General features: G+C 39.4%; 1 long non-coding RNA gene across 2 annotated transcripts; it reads left to right on the forward strand.

The window, feature by feature from the left end:
• The first annotated feature begins 928 nt into the window (after positions 1 to 928).
• On the forward strand, positions 929 to 7,949 carry LOC117873386. Of its 2 annotated transcripts, none has more exons than XR_004644708.1 (3): positions 929 to 1,011; positions 2,397 to 2,655; positions 7,806 to 7,949. It is a non-coding gene; the product is annotated as an uncharacterized LOC117873386 (long non-coding RNA). The 2 variants fall into 2 exon arrangements; XR_004644709.1 differs by lacking the exon at positions 7,806 to 7,949 and adding an exon at positions 3,764 to 3,986.
• The last annotated feature ends 3,192 nt before the right edge of the window (positions 7,950 to 11,141 follow it).

The following is an 11,141-nucleotide window of genomic DNA, read 5'->3' on the forward strand; positions in this document are numbered from 1 at the left end:
GTATTACAAAACACTTCTCCTAACAGATACCTGTGAATGGCCTCCAAAATCTAGCCAGCATCCACCTACTTTTCCAGAAGCTATCCCTATTACTAATCCTATTCTCATGGTAAAATGAACAGGCTTCGCATAAACATGTTAGGAAAAAATATTTCACTCAGAGGGTGGTGAAGCACTGGAATGGGTTACCAGGTGGGAGGTAGTGGAATCTACATCCTTAGAGGTTTTTAAGGCACGGCTTAACAAAGCCCTGGCTGGGATGATTTAGTTGGGGTTGGTCCTGCTTTGAGCAGGGGGTTGGACTAAATGACTTCTTGAGGTCTCTTCCAACCCTAATCTTCTATGATTCTATGTCTGTGTATGATGTGTCCTCTGCTATGTCTACATGGCAAGTGGGAGTGAACTTCTCACTCTTTCCCCCTGGGTCCAAGCTCGGGTGGCTAGTCTGCACCTCTGTCAGTGCCACAACCTTTACACACCTACTTTTAGTGCACTAGTTCAAGCCCCGGTAGGACAAGTCTGTCTACCCGGGTTGGTAGGCTCGCTCCCAGCTACCGTATAGACATATCCTTAGTGGCTGTCCCAAAGGAAAGACAAAGGGCCTAGTACTACAACCATTAACCAAGGACTCTAGCTTACGTGGTAAACATCTGTGTTTTCAGAATTAAAGAGCCAGAGTTCAGTTGTGGACCCTTAAGAGGTGTGTGTGTGTGTGGCATGTAGTGACCCCCTATATATCCTTTAGATTGCAAAACAACCACATTACCCACCCAGACCAGTTCATCAGAGGTTTAGGTTGCCTAAACATATCCATTCTAAAGGCCTTTTTCAGTTTGTCATAATTTTCTCAAACTTTCACCTTTCACAGTGAAGTCTTCCAGACTTCTGGTGTCTAATTGAGATTGGATTTTTGTCTGCTTGCTTTTAAAAGGTTGGTTTATCAGTTTTTGAATATGAGGGCATGGAGAGAAAATCATTAAGTGTATTCTCAGAGCACTCCTAGGAAGTAGGGTAAGTATTATTCTCATTTTATAGATGGGAAAATTGAGGAGCAAACCCTGTGTATACCTACACCCTTACTCTCAAGAAACACAGGGTAAAAAGTGATGGATTGTGGATGGAAATGGCTGTATCTGAAGAGACAGTGGTGTTTAACTTTGGACTCACCATGTAGGCCTCACTCCTGCTACAGGGTAGGAGTAACTTGGTGACCATGCTCTTATCAGTACAAGATTAGGTTTTCCTTTGTTCTCTCTCTTCCTCATCATTTTTTAAGCTGGTGCTTATGCGGGCAACATTCTGCACCTGTGCTATGCGGGAGGGTCAAATAGCAAAGTATCAGACTCTGAAGGTGCACTAAAAAAAATAATAAAAAAATAGAACAATCTTTCAGTTGGAATAAAATCAAACTCCTGTTAGATGGTGAGCTTCCTCATATTTCAAAATGTGTGCGGGCTCTGTTTACAAAATTACTATTACATATTGTTTGTTAAGGTCAGATGATGTGCTTAGTATTGCATAAGGCACAAATAAAGACATTCCTCACCATGGGGAGATTATAATAAATTAAGTTACAGCTAAAACAAGATGCCCTGTGAAATCCAGAGGGAGGTTGCTTTTTTCCCCTTTCCTGCTTTCCAGTTTCTTAATCCCCCTTCTTAGAAGTTGTTGTGGAAAAGATACTAGGCTGATTCACTGACTTGATTTGTAGTTGTGATAGTCTTGGAAGAAGTGGGTTTTGGCAGGGATTTGAATGAAAAGAAGGAGGGCCAGTCCAATGAAATTAAAAAGTTGTTCCATGCAGAACAGGTAGTGTAGGAGGAGAAAAACTCAGAGGTGATAGTGGGAGAAGGGAATGCATGTTTTCTGTGTATATATATCTTCCTACTGTATTTTCCACTGAATGCATCCGATGAAGTGAGTTTTAGCCCACGAAAGCTTATGCCCAAATAAATTTGTTAGTCTCTAAGGTGCTGCAAGTACTTCTCATTCTTTTTGCTTTTTTGCAATGTCACCAGACTGCTTTCTCTTGCCAGACTGGAAGAGATAACAGACAGTTAGAACAAAATGAAGATTTCAGCTACAGCTGGCTGAAAATTTTCCAACAAAACAGTTTTCTATTAGAAAATGCTGATTGGATAAAATCGAAATGTCCTGTGGGAATGTGTTGATTATGTCAACATCTTTGATGGGAAATGATCAAAATGATTCACTTTGATAAGATCAACATCTTTCATTTTGTATTTGTATTATAATTTATAACATTTCAACTATGTTATGTTATAACATAAAAGTTGAGATGATAAAGTTGAAATGAAACATCATGATAAGGTTGTTTATGAAACAAATATTTGGAAATGTTTTGTGGTGAATTTTGGCTTTTTGTTCCAATCTAGGTTGAAAGGAAAATTTGAAATGTCATAAATTTCCCAAGGGATGAAAATTCCATTTCCCACCCAGCTCTAACCAAAGAACCGAGTGCACACTTTAAAACAGAAATTGTGCATCAGGAGTTTGAAAAGATGTCTCAGCTTGTTTCTATGAATACACTGCATCTTGCCTGCTCTTTTGAATGAGGAAAAACATTTTCTATCAACTCTACCCTTTCTCGAATGAACACAACCCTCTAGATACCAGAGAAAGCAGATGGCATAGGTAGAGTAAATTCTAAAGAGTTCTTGTGTAAATGGTGTGCAGCTTGCCTTGTTGTCAGTTTTAAAGGTCATTGTTACATGTAAAAAGATTTTATGGTGCCCTTGCTGAGGGTACCCGAAAGAAAGAGGTTTACAGTCAGAACAGGTTATGCCACATAGGTTGCAACTTTCATTAAATACAAAACAAACAATAAACAATACCCAACAAGTGGATACAGATGATCATTTGATCAGAGGCTATCCCTTTTTATCAATTTAAATTCCATTGTAAACTATATGGTCTTTAGACTGCAAAACAACCACATAGAACACCCCAACCAGTTCAGCAGTGCAGTGGAGGTGCTCCTAGGCTAACATCCTATACTCTCCGATGGTGAGTTTACTGTCCTGTGAAAACATTAACCCCCACCCCATGCACCTCCATGCAGGAAAGCAGCCAGATGATTCAGCAAATTTACCACCTTTAAGAACTAGGGCTAAGTCCTCAGCTGGCAAAAAATGGCCTAACTCTATTTACTTCCTTAGAGCTACACCAACATAGACCAGCTGAAGATCTGGCCCTAGTTATGCTACTAGATGCCTTGGCTGCCATCCTGTCAAACAAGTCACTAACAGCCATCCCCCAGTCTAAACAGATTTCAATAATCAGATTGAAGACTCTGTATTTGTTGAGTACCTTCCAAAAGAGGAACAAGAAATTCCCATACACCTAAGGGCCTCCCTTCCATACTTCTAGGTAAACTAAAGCATCTCATGGTTTTCCTGGCTCATTTTATTTCCACTGCTGAGGAGACTGCCTGCCCCACCAGGGCAGGAGCACATCAGACCAAGTCAGCATGGCCAGAAGGCATTGATTTGCAGGTTCTGATAATCTCTCTTTACTCTAACAAATAGCACTAAACCCAACAAATGTACTAAAGCACTGCCACTTAGAGGAAAAAGTTCACAGAGGCTCGCTTTCAATCTACACTCAAAGGCATGATTCGGTGCCACCTCAGACCTCGTATGCCTGCTCACACATTTTTACCCACACATACAACAAGTTTGTGCTTTTTTCCTCTTCCTGTGTGAAAACACAGAAATACTATTATTTATTATGTTTATTGTAGATCCTCAGAGATTCCATGTCCTGTAATTGAAGCCAGCTGGAGACGGAGGGATTACACAAAATGAAAAGCCACTGATTACTCGCTACTTACTCAACACAGAGCCAACAATTACTTTCATCCTTCTCCTTTTATTTACTCTTTTTAAGGACTTATTAAGATAAAAGATGACAGCACCGCAGTACTGAGCCTTTTTGATTACTTTCCTTACCAAACTGAATGTATTTCTCACGATGTTTAGACCTATCAATTTAGACTTATCCTTCTAGCCTAGCTTGGCTTTTTAGGCTGGATGCATCTCTCTGAGTTTTATCTCAAGAACATTTTCTCTGCAAACCCTAATAAAGGCTACGTCCTCACTACGGGGGGGAGGGAGGGAAGGGGTGTCGATTTAAGATACGCAAATTCAGCTACGCAAATAGCGTAGCTGAATTCGACGTATCGGAGCCAACTTACCCTGCTGTGAGGACGGCGGCAAATTGACCTCCGCGGCTCCCCCGTTGACGGTGCTTACTCCTACCTCCGCTGGTGGAGTAGAAGCGTCAATTCGGGGATTGATTGTCGCATCCCGACGAGACGCGATAATTCGATCCCCGAGAGATCGATTTCTACCCGCCAATTCAGGCAGGTAGTGTAGACCTGCCCAAAGAATGGTATGTGTGCACAGTATTAAGCTTTGAGGCCCTGATCCAAAAATCACAGAAGTCAATGGAAGTCTTTGACTTCAATGGCTTTGGATCAATCCTTTTTTTGGGTGGTCTTGAATGTTTTTACTGGGAACTCCATGTGAGGCTCCATTAAGTCTTTGTTTAGTAAAAACAAGTAATTATTTGAGGCAAAAGTAACAAGTGTAAAGAGAGATTAACAATGCCAGGTTATCAGTGATAATGCTATTATAAAAGCATACCATTATATTTAACAATGGCAGTCTGTTTTTATTAAGCTATAAATACCACTTTTTTGATATGAACATACAATGCCATAAAATTTGAACAATGCAACATCATAGGTTATTTTGTTTTCAGTGCTAATTTTGCAAGGCACCACTTTGACCTAGAAATGCTTATATTTTATTTCCTTTTCATATTTTATTACCCTGAACAATTTGTTCCTCCCGTGTTCTTCAGAGTTTTGTTATTGTGTTGATATGGCTTTATCTGAAGATTTGGGATTTTTGAGTGGGTTGATATATTACAGTATTTCAAGGATGTTTTGAAAGACTAAATTTAATAGTTTACTTAATACATAAAAATGTCCTTTGGCCTAATTTTGTTTGGAAGCTGAATTGCAGACAGATCAATAAATACACAGTCATATGCATTATATTTAATATGTTATTGTATTTGGTACCAACAATACATTTATACAACACTAGAAAATCTACTTTTAAGTTTAAATTAATACATTAATTCAATGAGTGGCAGGTTGAATTTAGGGAATTTAATTTTGAAGGAAAACAAGATAGTTTACATTCTAAGGCAAAAGGCTGCTGTAATGCTCATAAGACCATAAGAATGGCCATGCTAGGTCAGACTAATGGTCCATCAAGCCCACTATCCTGTCTTTCAACAGTGGTCACTGCCTAGATGCCTCAGAGAGAATGAACAGAAAAGAACAATTGTCAAATGATCTATCCCCTATTGTTCTGTCCCATCTTCTGGCAGTTAGAGGTTTTGGGACACCCAAAAATGGGGTTGCATTCCTGACCATCTTAGCTAATAGCCATTGTTGGTCTTAACCTCCATAAATGTATCTAATTCTTTTTTTAGCTCAGTTTTACTTTTGGCCTTCACAACATCTTCTGGCAACAAGTTCCACAGGTTGACTGTGCATTGTGTGAAGTTTTAAACCTGCTGCCTGTTAATTTCATTGAGTGACTCAAAATTCTTGTGTTATACGAAGGTGTAAATAACACTTCATAATTCAGTTTCTCTAAACCATTCATGACTTTATAGACCTCTATTATATCCTCCCTTTGTTGTCTCTTTTCTAAACTGAATCCTCTCAGTCTTTTTAACCCCTCTGCATCCTAATCTAAACCTTCTAATAATTTTTGTTTCCCTTCCCTGTACTTTTTCGAATTCTAATATGTATATTTTTAGATGGGGTGACCAGGACTGTATGCGGTACGCAATGTGTGGACATTCTATGGATTTATATAGTGGCACTATGATATTTTCTATCTTATTATCTACCCCTTTCCTAATGGTTCCTAACATTGTTAGCTTTTTTGACTGCTGCTGCACATTGTGCAGATATTTTCAGAGCACTATCAACAATGACCACACAATCTCTTTCTTGAGTGGTAATAGCTAATTTAGACCCCACCGTTTTGTAAGCATAGTTGGGATTATGTTTGCCAATGTGCATAACTTCGCATTTATCAACACTGAATTTCATCTACCATTCTGTTACCCAGTCACCCAGTTTTGGGGGATCCCTTTGTAACTATTCACAGTCAGCTTTGGATTTAACTATCCTGAGCAATTTTGTATCATCTGCAAACTTTGCCACATCACTGTTTACCCCCTTTTCCAGATCATTTCGCTCAGTTCAACCGCTCTGATCCCAGTACAGATCCTTGGGGCACCTGCTATTTACCTCTCTCCCTTGTGAAAACTGACCATTTATCCCTATCCCTTATTTCCTATCTTTTAACCAGTTATTGATCCATGAGAGGACCTTCTCCCTTATCCCATGACTACTTTGCTTAAGAGCCTGTGATGTGAGACCTTGTTAATGGCTTTCTGAAAGTCCAAGTACACTCTAACAACTGGATCACCCTGGTGGGCATGGTTTCCCTTTACAAAAGCTACATTGACTCTTCACTAACATATAGTTTTCATCTATATGTTTGATATTTCTGTTCTTTTCTATAGTTTCAATCAATTTACCTGTACTGAAGTTAGGCTTAGTGGCCTATAATTGCCAGGATCTCCTCTAGAGACTTTTTTCAAAATTGGTGTTATATTAGCTCAGGATGAAAAACATCTTTAGCTATAGTTAGCCCAGCTAATCCACATCAGTGGATGCGAGGTTAACCAAGTAGGAAAAATTGACATTCATTTGCCACTGGGTTTGTGAACGTTGCTCTCTTGGTAGCAGAGGCCCAGAAAAAAACCAAATAGACTGTTAATTCTGTCTCCAAGGAACTTATATGTGAATTCAACCTGTCATTAGACTTTTCATGTACTGCATACTGCCCCCAAATGGCTGAATTCAAACCGTAATTGTAGTTTTTTTTACATTGGATTACAGTCATTGTCATTAACTTCCAATTTGAAATCACACTCTGACTTAACATTTGTTGTTATTTCGTGTTCAGTTTCCTCATGTTTTAAAGCTGTTGATTGAAGTTCACATTTTACAATGCTTGCTACAATATCGTAGGTGATAATCTGTTTGAATAAAGGTTCAGTGCATCTGAATGGAACAATATGTATTCAATATTCTGAAATCTGGGATGAAATTCTGGCCCCATTAAAGTTGATGGGGAATTTTTCCATTGACATCATGGAGGCCAGGACTTCACCAATGGTATTGAAGGCTTTCATACCTTTATCCCTGACCTTACCTGATTTCAGTGCGACAGGGAGTCCTTATATTTCACACATTACAATTGAAATGCTAGTACAATTAGTACATATTTCCATGGTTTCCTTTGCAACGGCGATAAAAAAAGAGACAACATTCTCCGCTAAAAGCCACTGACAAACTGATAGATTAGATACGTGTCATTTTCAGCACAGTAAAGACTTGCTCCCTGCAATTGTTGCAGTAAATGCTTAGAAATAAGCAGTGCATATTTATGTCTTGGACCAAACGCAGCTCCAGGAGACCAGTTGATTCTGAAAAGTGCTTTACTGATAACTGATTTCTATGGAAGCTGTTGATCAGCTTTCTTCTGGGTAGAGTTACCAGAGGAATATCTCAGGTTGTTGGCTGCCCATTTTCTCAAAGTGTCTGATATGTAAAGAAGGTTGATAAAATGTTGACTTTATTTAACTTCTTTTGTCTTATAAAAAGGTGTCTATCTCTATTATAGGTGCAGGGATCTGCAACAGTATCCTGATGCAGAAATCAAGACCATCATCAGGACCTGATAACTTTCACCCAAGAGTTTTAAAATAATTGGCCAAGGAGCTTTCTGAATAGTAAGATGTTGATATTTAACAAACCTTAGCATGGTTGGGAAATTCCAGAGAATATGTAAAAAGCTAATATTTACCAATATTTAAAAAGGGTTAGCAGGATAGCCCAGGACAGGCTGGTTACCTTGACCATTGACCCTGGGCAAAACCATGGAAAGGCTGATATGGTTTATGATTAATAATAAAAAAATCAAATAATTATTGCTAATTAATAAGCATGTTATTATGGAAAATAGGTTTTAGTTAACAAAGTTGTTTTTTGATGAGATTACAATTTTGGTTGACATGGTAACTGTATTGACACAAAGATTTAGACTGCTGTAAGGCATTTGACTTAGTACCACATGATATGCTGATTAAAAAATAGCACTATATAAAAATCAGTTAACACATATTAAATGGATTAAAAACTGGCTAACTGATAGTTCTCAACAATAATTGTAAATGGGGAAAAATCATCCAGTGGATGTTTCTAATGGCTGCAATGACTGGGGCATGGACGGTCAGGCCTACTGGTCAGAGCAGGAGTCAGGCCTAGTGGCCTGAGCCAAAGGTCAAAATCAAAGACAGCATCAAGTACCAAGCTGATGGTCAGAGCTTCAGACAGAGTCAGGTATCAGGCCAAGGTCCAGAGCCAGAGACAGCATCAGAGGTAAGGTGGAAAAGCAGGGACCTGGAGTAGGGCAAGACGTCCGGAACTGGAAGTAGATGGGAGTCTGAGATAGGAGCAGGAGACAGGTAAGCGGGAAGGGTCCATGGTAACAGCCAGCCAGGAATTCTTCTAGTGCTCAGACAAATACCTGTTGTTACTTCCTGGTTTATATAGCACTCCTCAGCCAATTATGGGGGAGGGAGAAGCTGGATGTTTCCTGCAACTGGGAGCTTTGAGTGAGTGGCCCTCTGCGAGCTAACCATTTGCTAGACCTTTCCCTGATTACTTAGATGAGCTATTGGGTGATGGTCATGGCCTGAGCATTGCCTGGGGAGCCATACACCTGCTTTCAAGTCCTGTGATCCCTCACAGTGAGATCCCCACAGATCTGTTCTTGGGTCAATATCTTTATCAATGATCTGCAAGAAAATATGAAGTAATTGTTGGTAATGTGTGCAGAAGTTATGAAAATTGGTTGAGTGGTAACTTCTGATAAAGTCAGGTCAATTCTGCAGAGTGATCTGAATTGTTTGGCAGGATAGGCTCATTTGAACAACATGAATTTCAGTGCAGCCAAATGTAAGGTCATACATCTCAAAACAAAGGACGTGGGTCACACTTATAGGATTGGGGAGTGTATTTTTGAAAGCAGTAACTCTGAAAGGAACTTGGAGCTTGGGGTCATGCAGGACACCCAGGATATTCCAGTGTAATGCAGTATATAAACAGGGGAATATTGAGGAGACATAGGGAAATGGTGAAACCCTATATATGGCATTGATCAGACCATTACTGGTGTTCTAGTGTCCACACTTTAAAAAGCATGTTGACAAATTGGAGAAGTTTCAGAAAAGAACTGTATGAATGATCTACGGTCTGGAAAACCTGCCTTACAGTGAGAGACTAAAGAAGCTCAGCCTATTTAGCTTATCCAAAGAAGATTAAGGTGACTTGAACACGGTCCACAAGTTCCTACATGGGGCAGATGGGGAGGGTGAAAGATTTCTGATAGCAGAGGGGTCTTCACTATGGCAGACAAAGACAATATAAAATCCAGTGGCTAGAAGTTGAAGCTAGACACATTTAGACTAGAATTTTTAACAGCTAGGGGACTTAAGCACTGGAACAATTTACCAAGAAACTTGGTGCATTCTCTGGCACTTGAAATCTTTAAAGATTGGATATCTTTTAAAAAGATAACTTCTGGCTGAACTAGTACATATGGGCTTGATGCAGGCATTACATGGTGAAATCGTATGGCCTGTATTATGTAGGGGTTCAGAATGAATGATCATATGGTCCTTTCTGGTCTTAAAATATAGGAAGGGAGGAGTTGTGCTTGGAGCAGGACCTGGGGGGTGGGGTAAATTGATTGAATGACACCTTTGAGCTCCCCAGTCCCAAGAGCAACTGGTAGCTGGTTTGGCTCCCAACACAAATTAGAGCAATCTCAGGGCTGCTTTAATTTGTGGCAGTTTATAAAGGCCACTTAGGAAGTGGTATGTTAGCCAAGAACCTAAGAAGTGTGACATGCTGTAGCCATGTCCTTCCATTCCCCATGCACTCCCCAAACCTCTCTTACACAAGCAGTCTAAGAGGGGTACATTGATAGCTTTACTCCAGCCATGGATTCCTTCACACAGAGGGAATCCTCAGATGCCCATACAGGACAGCTTTACTGACTCTTTGCTCTGTGAGGGCTGTGCAAAGGGACTGTAGGGTGGACAGGATCTTATTCAATAGGGATAAAAACAATGTATCGGATGAAGATTTTTTTTATAACAGGAAATAATGAAAGGTTACCTATTTTGTTTTGTTTTGTTTCTATTTTACATAGGGCAATTTGTCCAGGTTTTCCTGAAATTTAATTATGGAAAAGATCACACTGCATTTTGCCGTATTCAGACACAGTCCCAATGACTCATACTAAACTATCCGACTATTAGTGTGTAAATATTTTTTATTATTCTAGAAGAACACCAGCACTTACATATTTATTCCTTAAATGCCTTACTAATCATAGTCCTCCATTATGTTTTTATCCTATTTTTCTTAGAGTCTTACTACTGATCAGTCCCTCCATCTATGTGTCTTAGGTACTCATGTCACTCCCATTATATAGTATGAGTGCCTCACACCCTTTAATGTATTTTTCCTTATAGCACCTCTGTGCTTACAATCTAGCTTCAGGTATACCATAACAAGTGAGGATGACAAACAAAATGTAGGAATGGTTACAGTAACAGGATCACATCACAGTTACTCACTGATGTCTAGACACATCCTATGGGTTTGGCTAATTTAGATTTTAGATTTCAACCAACTAAGATGAGCCTCATCCTAACAATTGAAAATTCAGAATAAATGTGAAGAGTTTAAGAAGTCAAAAATGTAGTAGTCACATTGTCAAGCCTAAGTCTGATTTCCCCCTAAACTTCACAGCATACATTGACACCAAATAGAATTTGTAAAATCCCAGGACTAAATTCTCTGTTGGTGTAGAGAGGTGGAACGCCATTGAAGTCAATGCCCACTTACACCAGCAGAAAATTTAGCCCCAATTCTTTATTTAAAAACC

Source organism: Trachemys scripta, chromosome 2 (genome assembly GCF_013100865.1).
Source record: "Trachemys scripta elegans isolate TJP31775 chromosome 2, CAS_Tse_1.0, whole genome shotgun sequence".
NCBI classification, from domain to species: Eukaryota; Metazoa; Chordata; order Testudines; family Emydidae; genus Trachemys; species Trachemys scripta.